The sequence below is a fragment of the Somniosus microcephalus genome, unplaced genomic scaffold (genome assembly GCF_052327205.1).
Source record: "Somniosus microcephalus isolate GS21.2 unplaced genomic scaffold, FLI_Smic_1.0 unresolved_chr3, whole genome shotgun sequence".
NCBI lineage: Eukaryota > Metazoa > Chordata > Chondrichthyes > Squaliformes > Somniosidae > Somniosus > Somniosus microcephalus.
The window spans coordinates 44,233,626-44,245,355 of record NW_028225181.1 but is presented as its reverse complement, the minus strand read 5'-3'; positions in this window follow the sequence as shown (position 1 = coordinate 44,245,355).

The following is an 11,730-nucleotide window of genomic DNA, read 5'->3' as shown; positions in this document are numbered from 1 at the left end:
AGGCACTCTACAGCCTTCCGGACTCAATATCGAGTTCAACAATTTCAGATCATAACCTCGGCCCCTATCATATTTTTATATTTTTTATCCACACTTCTGGCTTGTGCCTTTTCCTTTTGTTTTTCTCTCTCCCACATGGCAACTGTCTTTCACTCTGCCAGCGCATTTCACACTTCATTTAGAGCTATTGTTTGTTTCTTTACCTGTCCTATTACCATCTCGTCTCACCTTGAATATCTCTTAATGTCTCTTCTTTCATCCCCTCCCCCATTTCCCAGCCCTCAAACTGGCCTTTTAATCTGTTTCATTTCCTGCCTTTTTTTCTCAGTTCTGACGAAGGGTTTCGACCCGAAACGTTGACTCTGTTTCTCTCTCCATGGATGTTGCCGGGCCTGCTGAGTTTGTCCAGTGTTTTCTGTTGCTCTCTGAAGATCCTGGGTGGATTGGACCTCCTGCTCAGAGCCCAGCTCGCCCTCCTGTCCCTCTCTCCGGCAGCAGCTGGTGCTGCTCTGCCTGGCCTCATCTCCCCCTCCAAATCTTCATGCAGACCAAGATGCCCGTGACCAAGCAATCCCTGTCTCCTGGTGCCTCCTGCAAGGTATCCAATAAGGCAGAGTGGCACAGTACTCACTCTTTTTAGGTGATGTCCTGAGAGATTAGTAGGGGGAAAAGTGTCGACAGAGTGACGTCTTGACCAAGTGTCCCCAGAAAATCTCCCAATGTGTCTCAAAAACATAGAAACGTAGAGGATAGGAGCAGGAGTAGGCCATTCAGCCCCTCGAGCCTGTTCTGCCATTCAATGTGATCATAGCTGATCATCCAAACTCAGTACCCTGTCGCTGCTTTCTCCCCATAATCCTTGATTCCTTTAGCCTTAAGAAATATATCTAACTCCTTCTTGAATATATTTAATAAGTTGGCTTCAACTGCCTTGTGTGGTAGAGAATTCCACAGGTTCACCACTCTCTGGGTGAAGAAATTCCTCCTCATCTCAGTCCTAAATGGCTTACCCCTTATCCTTAGACTGTGACCCCTGGTTCTGGACTCTCCCGCCATCGGGAATATTCTTCCTGCATCTAGTAGTCGTCTTCAAACACAGTCTGTCTCAGTGAAAATGCAGCATGGCTTTCAGTAGCGCTCAAAATACTCAGCAATGACTTGTTTACTCAGCTGGTCGCTGTTAGGAGAGGAGGTTAAGTTAAGTGCAAAATGGCGTTAAAGAGTCCTAGCAGGCAATTTAATTGTCAATCAGCCCCATTAACAATCCTCCGGGCGGCCGTTCCAAGCGCGCGCTTCGACTCCTTTACCAAGATGGCATCTTGCGCTAAATGCGGGCTAAACCGGCGTGGCAGCTTCAGACCCATCTTGGCCAACTGTTTACCATCTAAAGTATTCGGCTAAAAGTGCCCCCCATATGTTTCAATGAGATCACCTCTTCTTCTATACTCCAGAGTGTATAGGTCTATTGCACTAGGCAGAGAGAGAGAGCGAGACAGTGAGAGAGGGGGACAGAGAGAGAGGGACAGAGACAGCGAGACAGAGAGAGAGAGAGAGGGACAGAGACAGCGAGACAGAGAGAGAGAGGGACAGAGACAGCGAGACAGTGAGAGAGGGGGACAGAGACAGCGAGACAGAGAGAGAGAGAGAGACAGAGACAGCGAGACAGTGAGAGAGGGGGACAGAGACAGCGAGTCAGAGAGAGAGAGAGAGAGGGACAGAGACAGCGAGACAGTGAGAGAGGGGGACAGAGACAGCGAGACAGTGCGAGAGAGAGAGAGGGACAGAGACAGCGAGAGAGACAGAGAGAGAGGGGGACAGAGACAGCGAGACAGAGAGAGAGAGAGAGGGACAGAGACAGCGAGAAAGTGCGAGAGGGGGACAGAGACAGCGAGACAGTGAGAGAGAGAGAGGGACAGAGACAACGAGAGAGACAGAGAGAGAGGGGGACAGAGACAGCGAGACAGAGAGAGAGAGAGAGAGAGGGACAGAGACAGCAACAGAGACAGAGAGAGAGGGGGACAGAGACAGCGAGACAGAGAGAGAGAGAGAGGGACAGAGACAGCGAGACAGTGAGAGAGAGAGAGGGACAGAGGGGGACAGAGACAGCGAGACAGAGAGAGAGAGAGAGAGGGACAGAGACAGCGAGACAGACCATAACCAAATAAATGTGTACCTTAAACTTTCTGCCCAAACTACAGACACAAAAAAGGAACCCAGTAAGCTACATAAAATAAACCAGACATACAGATGGGCCCCAGACAGTGGAGATAAATTCATCACAGCACTAAATTCACCTGATCTCACAAGTAAAATTTCAAAATTTAAAGAAAATCTATATGAGATCACCAGAGATGGGGTAAACATGGCCATAGAGGATATAAATATGATCTTTCATGAGGCAGCTGTAAAAGCCGACCTCGTGAAACAGAAGAGGAAGAGTCACAAAAGACAAAATAAAAATAAGAAATGGTTTGACCACGAATGCAAAAATGCCAGAAAAGACCTGAGAAAAATATCAAACCAAAAGCATCGCCAACCAAACAATCCGGACCTACGTACTAGATACAATGAAACCCTCAAAAGATATAAACACACCATTAGGAACAAAACACAAAACTATACCCACAAAATACTCGAAGAAATTGAAAACTCCACCAACCCAAAACAATTCTGGGAAATGTGGAATAACCTGAGTACAACACAATTGCAAGCATTACCAATCCAAGATGGCGACATCTGGAGAACACATTTTGAAAACCTCTACAAAGACATCCCAATAAACGAAACAAACCCAAGTCAACATCAGGTCACAGAAAAACTCCACACATTAGAAGCAACAATCAAAGACAACCAAAACCCTCTAGACTCCCCAATCACATGGAAAGAAATGGCCACAAAAACAAAATCTCACCACCTAAAGAAAGCCTGTGGCCCAGACAACATCAAAAATGAAATGCTCAAGTTCAGCAATATGGAGATGCAGGGTGCGGTACTCAAATTATTCAACATCATATTACGTTCAGGCTGTTTTCCCGATATCTGGTGCCAAGGACTAATCTCCCCCATATATAAAAGCGGAAACAAATCAGACCCAAATAACTACCGCGGCATCTGTGTCAACAGTTGTCTAGGGAAGTTATTCTGCAGTATTCTAAATAGTAGATTACTTGATTTTCTTAACAAACATAATATCCTCAGAAAAAACCAAATAGGCTTTCTTCCAAAACACCGCACCGCCGACCATATCTATACCCTTCACACCCTCATTGAAAAACATATACACCAAACAAAAAATGGGAAAATATTCGCCTGTTTCATCGACTTCAAGAAAGCCTTTGACTCTATATGGCACGAAGGGCTCTATTATAAACTTCTTCAATGTGGAATAGGGGGCAAAGTCTATGACCTTATTAAATCAATGTATCTGAAAAACAAATGCGGGGTCAAAATTGGAGACAAACGCACCGATTTCTTCACCCAGAGAAGAGGCGTCCGGCAGGGCTGCAATTTGAGCCCGACCCTGTTCAACATATACATAAATGAATTAGCAGACATGCTGGAGCAAAGCGAGTCACCAGGTCTCCGTCTCCTAGATGGAGAAGTGAAATCCCTGTTCTATGCGGACGACCTGGTTCTGCTGTCTCCCACAGAACAGGGATTACAGCAACAACTAGACCTACTCGACAAATACTGCCAAAATTGGGCTCTAACAGTAAATCTAAAGAAAACCAACATCATGATTTTTCAAAAAAGGCCCAGATGTCAGGAAAACAAATACCAGTTTACCCTCAGTGATACCACTATAGGACACACTATGAGCTACACCTACCTTGGTCTAACTATTACAGCATCAGGGAGCTTCAGCATAGCAGTGAATGCACTAAAAGAAAAAGCCCGAAGAGCCCTATATGCAATAAAAAGAAAATTCTACAACATCCAAATCCCAATCAAAATCTGGCTCAAAATATTTGACAGCATAATCCTGCCCATTGCACTGTACGGTAGTGAAGTATGGGGCCCGCTAAATCACCAAAGCTACACTAAATGGGAAAAACATACAATAGAAGCCCTACATGCAGAATTCTGCCGAAGCATCCTTCGCACCCAAAGGAAAACGCCAACAAATGCATGCAGAGCCGAACTAGGCAGATACCCACTGATAATAAACATCCAAAAACGAGCACTAAACTTCCTAAATCACCTCAAATCTAGCTCCCCAGACACCCTTCATTTCAAAGCCTTTCAGACCCAAGAGCTAAACCCAGAAAAGAGTCCCCTGAGTCAGCTGCTACGGAAACTAAGTACTCAGCCGGACCCTGACCAGCCCCAGACCAACACAGCCGCCCAAACACCAATCCGAGTGAACCAAATCATTAAAAAATGCAAAGAAACCTACCTGGAACATTGGAACAAAATAACCGAAAGCCAAAGCAGATTAGAATGTTACCGGGCCCTAAAAAGAGAATATAAACTGGCAGACTACCTCACGACCATCAGAGACACAAAACAGAGACAGACCCTCACCAGGTACAGACTAAGCGACCACCAACTGGAAATTGAAAAAGGCAGATACAAGAAATCCTGGCAGCCTAGAGAGAATAGAATATGCGATCAATGTCTGGCTGGCGAGGTTGAAACAGAAATGCATTTCCTCCTAAAATGCGAAAAATTCAACACATCAAGAAACATATTATTCAACAAGCTAAGCCAAACAACCCCAGATTTCAAGGAATTGGATGATCTGTCAAAATTGAGATTAGTCCTAGGAGAAGGAGACAGACCATACCTTGGGGCCAAATATGTAACAACATGTCACAACCTGAGGACTGTTTAAAATTAAGACTGTTTAAAATTAATATTGAACGTACCAAATGAAGTACAAAGACTGTTTAAAATTAATATTGTTTAAAAGTAATATTGTATGTACCCAACAAATGTCAAATCGATTGACACCTACAGAATGTTGGAAAACTGTACCTTTTTGCTATGTAAGCTTTGGCAATATGGTTCTCTGTAAACTTTCATGCCAATAAAGCATTTTAATTGGAATTGGAATTGGAGAAAGAGACAGAGTGAGAGAGAGAGAGACAGAGAGGGACAGAAACAGCGAGAAAGAGAGAGAGAGACTGAGAGAGAGACAGAGAGAGACAGAGAAAGCGAGACAGAGAGAGAGACAGAGAGGGACAGAGACAGTGAGAGAGACAGAGAGAGAGACAGAGATAGAGACAGAGAGGGACAGAGTAAGCGAGACAGAGATAGAGACAGAGAGGGACAGAGAGAGTGAGACAGAGATAGAGACAGAGAGGGACAGAGTGAGCGAGACAGAGATAGAGACAGAGAGGAGAGAGGGACAGAGAGAGTGAGACAGAGATAGAGACAGAGAGGGACAGAACGAGTGAGACAGAGATAGAGACAGAGAGGGACAGAGAGAGTGAGACAGAGATAGAGACAGAGAGGGACAGAGTGAGCGAGACAGAGATAGAGACAGAGAGGGACAGAGAGAGTGAGACAGAAATAGAGACAGAGAGGGACAGAGTGAGAGAGACAGAGAGCGACAGAGATTGAGAGAAACAGGGAGAGAGGGACAAAGAGAAAGGGACAGATGGCAAAACAGAGAGAGAGAGGGGCAGCGAGAGAGGAACAGGCAGACAGAGAGACAGAGAGAGAGAGGACAGAGAGGGAGAGAGGGGACAGAGAGACAGAGACACAGGAGCACGTCAGTGGGGCAACATTTCAACATCAGCTCTGAGCACACTCGGAAAACACTGACTCACCGTATTTACAGAGAACAATCTCAGCTAGCTGTCAAATTAGAGAGTGAGAGAGTCAGAGAGAGAGAGAGGAACAGAGAGAGAAAAAAAAAAGAAGAAAAAAAAAAAAAAAACGGAGAAATAAGTTTTACCTAATTCTACCTAAGTTTCATTTTAGTTAAAGTTAGTTCAGAAAAAGTTTAATTTTATTTAAATACCTGAAAAAAGAACAACAAACCCGCGAGGAAAAGGAATAGAAACCCGAGAGAAACGATAAACTACCCGAACCAAGATCCTGTGAGAGAAAGAGAAAGATAAACCTTTAAGAACAGCTATATCAAAGATGAACCCCTGAAAAACTCCCAATTTTGGACCTAAAAGTGGGCTAAGGTGGAACACGACACAAAAAAGAGGAAAAAAAGATATCTATCTGAGACAAAAAACAAACGACTACAATGAGCAGGGAAATGATATATCCTGAGCAATGCACAAAAAATAAAGCAAAGGAAAAATACAAGTACACAACACTAAAAAATAACCCAGAGATCCTCTACGTTGACTATACCACACACAAAGGGACTAAGCTGAAGAACAACCTCATATTCTACACCGAATACGTCACCTCCTGGAAGGAGACTTTACAAAAACACTACACATACGTCTCCAGTGAAGGTATTGGCAGTGGAGGCAGACTGAAAATATGTAAAGATGGAAACCTAGATAAAGATGACCCCCTGCTAACCATAAGCTACTACAACAAAAATAGAAAGATCATGATACAGGGGAATGTGGAAAATCTGGACTCCTTCGAAAAGGAATTCCCCCAGTTGAAAACGAAGGCAGACACAAAGAGGACCAATGGACAGGAAGCATAAGAGAGTCGAACAGAGGATGATGAGAACCAAGTGGAGGAAGAAGAAGAGAGACCAGCAGAGGAAAACACCTCCCTGTCCACCTCCACCCCCCCCACACCTCTCAACGAAAACAAAATGATGAAAGAGAATCTGGCCAAACTAGAACTTGATTTCAACGAATACAGAGAAACACTGGCCAAGAATCTGAAGGAGGAATTCAAACAGCTAAAAACGGAACACGAGTCCACCATCCACAAGATGACAAAGACCATAGAGGAGCAAAGAAATGAGATCAAAGAACTCCGTACTCAACTAAACAAAACGAAGGAGACCGTAGAAAGGCTCAGCAGGCAACACAAACCTCTTAAGGTCCAAAAACCTGAGGACACAAAAACAACACACACAAGGACACAGAACCCGCCGGATGCCACCCCACACGATGACACACCGAAAGCCACAAACCCCGCTCCAACCAGCCCTCAGTCGAATCATGCCCAGACTACTGCTACCCAGTCCTCACAAACAGGAACACAAAAACCGACAGATACCCCCCCAAACGAGGACACACCGAAAGCCCCAAACCCCGCTCCTGCCACACAACATATCCCAGAAACCCAGCCAACAACCAGCAGCCAGGCGAGTCCTACCCAGACTACTGTTACCCAGTCTGAAAAACCAGCCCCTCAGGCAGTCCTGCTGACCGACTCCAACGGAAAGTTTCTGGACCCCCAGAGGCTGTTCCCAAACCATCAAGTCCTGAAAAAATGGTGCAGCAACACAGACCAAGCAATGAAGATCCTGAACAAAGAATCCCTTGGAAGCCCCAAATGGATTGTGATCCACACAGGCACGAACGACCTATGCACCCTACAGGAAGGCACTGCTAGGGCGGTGAGCAGGATGGCGGAAAAGGCCAGCAGGGAATTCCCCGAGGCGCGGATCGTGATCTCCACACTACTGCCCAGAAAGGACACCCCAGCCTATATAATCCACAACACCAACAGGGAGATCGACACGAGATGTTCTGTCCTCCCCAACGTCTCCCTGGCCCATCATCCAAACATCAACACAAGGGACCTCTATGACGAAATACATCTACTCAAACAGCGGATGTGGGTCTTCACAAGAAACCTCATAAACACTGCCAAAATACGCAGCCCTCCCACCCCCTCTACCATTGGGAGCCCAAACAGGACCACCAATGCCCCCCACCCCCCATTACAAAACCAACAACAGAACCGTGCTTTTATACCTGACCCAAGACCCCCCTCTAGACCACAGACTGTAGACCAAGAACTGAGAAAGATCATGACGATGCTGAACAGCCTGATAGAAAGCCGGAGAAATTATTAATATTGTTATTTATCACTATCATTATTGATCAGTATTATTACTATTATTACATAGATATATGTGCATGCCTCATGAAATTTATACTAAATCATCATTTAGCATTATAGAAAATAGTGTTTCCACACTCATCCCACAAAATAGGTCCATTTTATTTCGTTTTATTGAACTATATAAATGCGTTCTTTCCACATAAGCGGCTGGAATATCCAGGGCCTCCGCTCCTCAACTTTTGGGATGAAGAGTACAGACCCTGAATTCCTAAAAGCTATAAAAGACATTGATATAATTGTGTTAACAGAAACATGGTGCCAAAAGGACGTGCCGATCCACTGTCCTCCAATGTACCATGAAATCATTGTGCCCTCAGTAAAGAACACTAAAACACACAAGGGCAGAACCTCCGGGGGAATATTGGTGTGGTATAAGGGAGAACTGGACAAACACATCTCACCGGTAAAACAGGGAAAATCACACGTATGGCTAAAACTAGATAAAAATATAGGAATAGCAAAAAAAGATGTTTACTTATGTGCGATCTACATACCTCCAATAGAATCGCCATATTTCGAAGAGGAGTTATTTGATACTCTCCACATGGAAATCAGCCATTTCCAGGCCCAAGGAAAGTTGATAATATGTGGGGACCTAAATGCAAGGACCGGTTGTGAACCTGACTTCATACACCCACAGGGAAACAACCATGTGTTTGGCCAGACCCCTTTAGATGTCACACCAGCCATCGCAAATCGGAACAACCTTGATCGTGAAATAAATAAAAGCGGTAGGGAGGTAGTGCAACTCTGCCGAGCCTTAGGCCTGTACATAGTTAACGGTAGGTTCAGAGGGGACTCCCTAGGGAGACTCACATACTCCTCAACTCTTGGGTCTAGTGTGGTGGACTATACAATCACTGACCTGGACCCCTGCGATGTCAACTCATTCACTGTCAGGCAGCAATCCCCCCTCTCAGACCATAACCAAATAAATATGTACCTTAAACTTTCTGCCCAAACTACAGACACAAAAAAAGAACCCAGTAAGCTCCATAAAATAAACCAGACATACAGATGGGCCCCAGACAGTGGAGATAAATTCATCACAGCACTAAAGTCACCTGATCTCACAAGTAAAATATCAAAATTTAAAGAAAACCCATACGAGATCACCAGAGATGGTGTAAACATGGCCATAGAGGATATAAATATGATCTTCCATGAGGCAGCTGTAAAAGCCGACCTTGTGAAACAGAAGAGGAAGCGTCACAAAAGACAAAATAAAAATAAGAAATGGTTTGACCACGAATGCAAAAATGCCAGAAAAGACCTGAGAAAAATATCAAACCAAAAGCATCGCCAACCAAACAATCCGGACCTACGTACTAGATACAATGAAACCCTCAAAAGATATAAACACACCATTAGGAACAAAACACAAAACTATACCCACAAAATACTCGAAGAAATTGAAAACTCCACCAATCCAAAACAATTCTGGGAAATGTGGAATAACCTGAGTACAACACAATTGCAAGCATTACCAATCCAAGATGGCGACATCTGGAGAACACATTTTGAAAACCTCTACAAAGACATCCCAATAAACGAAACAAACCCAAGTCAACATCAGGTCACAGAAAAACTCCACACATTAGAAGCAACAATTAAAGACAACCAAAACCCTCTAGACTCCCCAATCACATGGAAAGAACTGGCCACAAAAACAAAATCTCTCCACCTAAAGAAAGCCTGTGGCCCAGACAGCATCAAAAATGAAATGCTCAAGTTCAGCAATATGGAGATGCAGGGTGCGGTACTCAAATTATTCAACATCATATTACGTTCAGGCTGTTTTCCCGATATCTGGTGCCAAGGACTAATCTCCCCCATATATAAAAGTGGAAACAAATCAGACCCAAATAACTACCGCGGCATCTGTGTCAACAGTTGTCTAGGGAAGTTATTCTGCAGTATTCTAAATAGTAGATTACTTGATTTTCTTAACAAACATAATATCCTCAGAAAAAACCAAATAGGCTTTCTTCCAAAACACCGCACTGCCGACCATATCTATACCCTTCACACCCTCATTGAAAAACATATACACCAAACAAAAAATGGGAAAATATTCGCCTGTTTCATCGACTTCAAGAAAGCCTTTGACTCTATATGGCACGAAGGGCTCTATTATAAACTTCTTCAGTGTGGAATAGGGGGCAAAGTCTATGACCTTATTAAATCAATGTATCTGAAAAACAAATGCGGGGTCAAAATTGGAGACAAACGCACCGATTTCTTCACCCAGAGAAGAGGCGTCCAGCAGGGCTGCAATTTGAGCCCGACCCTGTTCAACATATACATAAATGAATTAGCAGACATGCTGGAGCAAAGCGAGTCACCAGGTCTCCGTCTCCTGGATGGAGAAGTGAAATCCCTGTTCTATGCGGACGACCTGGTTCTGCTGTCTCCCACAGAACAGGGATTACAGCAACAACTAGACCTACTCGACAAATACTGCCAAAATTGGGCTCTAACAGTAAATCTAAAGAAAACCAACATCATGATTTTTCAAAAAAGGCCCAGATGTCAGGAAAACAAATACCAGTTTACCCTCAGTGATACCACTATAGGACACACTATGAGCTACACCTACCTTGGTCTAACTATTACAGCGTCAGGGAGCTTCAGCATAGCAGTGAATGCACTAAAAGACAAAGCACGAAGAGCCCTATATGCAATAAAAAGAAAATTCTACAACATCCAAATCCCAATCAAAATCTGGCTAAAAATATTTGACAGCATAATCCTGCCCATTGCACTGTACGGTAGTGAAGTATGGGGCCCGCTAAATCACCAAAGCTACACTAAATGGGAAAAACACACAATAGAAGCCCTACATGCAGAATTCTGCCGAAGCATCCTTCGCACCCAAAGAAAAACGCCAACAAATGCATGCAGAGCCGAACTAGGCAGATACCCACTGATAATAAACATCCAAAAACGAGCACTAAACTTCCTAAATCACCTCAAATCTAGCTCCCCAGATACCCTTCATTTCAAAGCCTTTCAGACCCAAGAGCTAAACCCAGAAAAGAGTCCCCTGAGTCAGCTGCTACTGAAACTAAGTACTCAGCCGGACCCTGACCAGCCCCAGACCAACACAGCCGTCCAAACACCAATCCGAGTGAACCAAATCATTAAACAATGCAAAGAAACATACCTGGAACATTGGAACAAAATAACCGAAAGCCAAAGCAGATTAGAATGTTACCGGGCCCTAAAAAGAGAATATAAACTGGCAGACTACCTCACGACCATCAGAGACACAAAACAGAGACAGACCCTCACCAGGTACAGACTAAGCGACCACCAACTGGAAATTGAAAAAGGCAGATACAAGAAATCCTGGCAGCCGAGAGAGAATAGAATATGCGATCAATGTCTGGCCGGCGAGGTTGAAACAGAAATGCATTTCCTCCTAAAATGCGAAAAATTCAACACATCAAGAAACATATTATTCAACAAGCTAAGCCAAACAACCCCAGATTTCAAGGAATTGGATGACCTGTCAAAATTGAGATTAGTCCTAGGAGAAGGAGACAGACCATACCTTGGGGCCAAATATGTAACAACATTTCACAACCTGAGGACTGTTTAAAATTAAGACTGTTTAAAATTAATATTGAACGTACCAAATGAAGTAGAATGACTGTTTAAAATTAATACAGAATGTTGGAAAACTGTACCTTTTTGCTATGTAAGCTTTGGCAATATGGT